This window comes from Nasonia vitripennis (genome assembly GCF_009193385.2).
Source record: "Nasonia vitripennis strain AsymCx chromosome PSR unlocalized genomic scaffold, Nvit_psr_1.1 chrPSR_random0005, whole genome shotgun sequence".
NCBI lineage: Eukaryota > Metazoa > Arthropoda > Insecta > Hymenoptera > Pteromalidae > Nasonia > Nasonia vitripennis.
This window is the reverse complement of record NW_022279664.1, coordinates 185,821-188,265: the sequence shown is the minus strand read 5'-3', so window position 1 is coordinate 188,265 and position 2,445 is coordinate 185,821.

The following is a 2,445-nucleotide window of genomic DNA, read 5'->3' as shown; positions in this document are numbered from 1 at the left end:
GGATGTTTATTGGGTAGGTGGATTTAGATTGAACTTTCGCCCTCGCTCGCCATCCTCCGATTTGCCGACGATTCAAATTCGTTGTCTATAATTAGTTTGTGTCTATATTAGGGTTATTGTTTTAAATTAAATTCTTGCCCTCGTTCGCCTTGCTCCATTTAGCCGATGATTCAACGTGGTTGTGTATGGGGTAGGTGGATTTAGATTGAACTTTCGCCCTCGCTCGCCATCCTCCGATTTGCCGACGATTCAAATTCGTTGTCTATAGGGTAGGTGGGTTTAAGGGTTATTATTTTAAATTAAATGCTCGCCCTCGCTCGCCTTTCTCCGATTTGCCGACGATTCAACTTGGATGTTTATTGGGTAGGTGGATTTAGATTGAACTTTCGCCCTCGCTCGCCATCCTCCGATTTGCCGACGATACAAACTCGTTGTCTATAGGGTAGGTGGGTTTAAGGGTTATAATTTTAAATTAAATGCTAGCCCTCGCGCGCCTGCCTCCGATTTGCCGGCGATTTTAACTCGATGTGTATACCGTATGTGGGTTTAAGGGTTATTATTTTAAATTAAATTCTCGCCCTCGCTCGCCTTTGTCCGATTTGCCGACGATTCATACTCGTTGTGTAAAGGGTAGGTGGGTTTAAGGGTTATTGTTTTAAATTAAATTCTTGCCCTCGTTCGCCTTCCTCCATTTAGCCGATGATTCAAACTTGTTGCTTACAGGGTAGGTGGACATAATGGTTATTATTTTAAATTAAATGCTCGCCGTCGCTCGCCTACCGCCCATTTGCCGACGATTCAACTTATTTCTGTATGGGGTAGGTGGATTTAGATTAGACTTTCGACCCCGCTCGCCTGCCTCCGATCTGCCGGCGATTTAAACTCGATGTGTATAGGGTATGTGGGTTTAAGGGTTATTGTTTTAAATTAAATTCTCGCCCTCGTTCGCCTTCCTCCGATATGCCGACGATTCAAACTCGTTGTGTAAAGGGTAGATGGGTTTAAGGGTTATTGTTTTAAATTAAATTCTTGCCCTCGTTCGCCTTCCTCCATTTAGCCGATGATTCAACTTGGTTGTGTATGGGGTAGGTGTATTTAGATTGAACTCTCGCCCTCGCTCGCCATCCTCCGATTTGCCGACGATTCAAATTCGTTGTCTATAGGGTAGGTGGGTTTAAGGGTTATTATTTTAAATTAAATGCTCGCCCTCGCTCGCCTTTCTCCGATTTGCCGACGATTCAACTTGGACGTTTATTGGGTAGGTGGATTTAGATTGAACTTTCGCCCTCGCTCGCCATCCTCAGATTTGCCGACGATACAAACTCGTTGTCTATAGGGTACGTGGGTTCAAGGGTTATTGTTTTAAATTAAATTCTCGCTCTCGTTAGCCTTTCTCCGATTTTCCGACGATTCATACTCGTTATGTATAGGGTAGGTGGGTTTAAGGGTTATTGTTTTAAATTAAATTCTTGCCCTCGTTCGCCTTCCTCCATTTAGCCGATGATTCAAACTTGTTGCTTACAGGGTAGGTGGACATAATGGTTATTATTTTAAATTAAATGCTCGCCCTCGCTCGCCATCCTCCGATTTGCCGAAGATATAAATTCGTTGTCTATAGGGTCGGTAGTATTAAGGATTATTATTTTAAATTAAATTCTCGCTCTCGCTTGCCTTCCTCCATTTAGCCGATGATTCAAACTTGTTGCTTACAGGGTAGGTGGACATAATGGTTATTATTTTAAATTAAATGCTCGCCCTCGCTCGCCATCCTCCGATTTGCCGAAGATATAAATTCGTTGTCTATAGGGTATGTGGGTTTAAGGGTTATTATTTTAAATTAAATGCTCGCCCTCGCTCGCCTTTCTCCTATATGCCGACGATTCCACTTGGATGTTTATTGGGTAGGTGGATTTAGATTGAACTTTCGCCCTCGCTCGCCATCCTCCGATTTGCCGACGATACAAACTCGTTGTCTATAGGGTAGGTGGGTTTAAGGGTTATAATTTTAAATTAAATGCTAGCCCTCGCGCGCCTGCCTCCGATTTGCCGGCGATTTAAACTCGATGTATATAGGGTATGTGGGTTTAAGGGTTATTATTTTAAATTAAATTCTCGCCCTCGCTCGCCTTTGTCCGATTTGCCGACGATTCAAATTCGTTGTCTATAGGGTATGTGGGTTTAAGGGTTATTGTTTTAAATTAAATTCTTGCCCTCGTTCGCCTTGCTCCATTTAGCCGATGATTCAACTTGGTTGTGTATGGGGTAGGTGGATTTAGATTGAACTTTCGCCCTCGCTCGCCATCCTCCGATTTGCCGACGATTCAAATTCGTTGTCTATAGGGTAGGTGGGTTTAAGGGTTATTATTTTAAATTAAATGCTCGCCCTCGCTCGCCTTTCTCCGATTTGCCGACGATTCAACTTGGATGTTTATTGGGTAGGTGGAT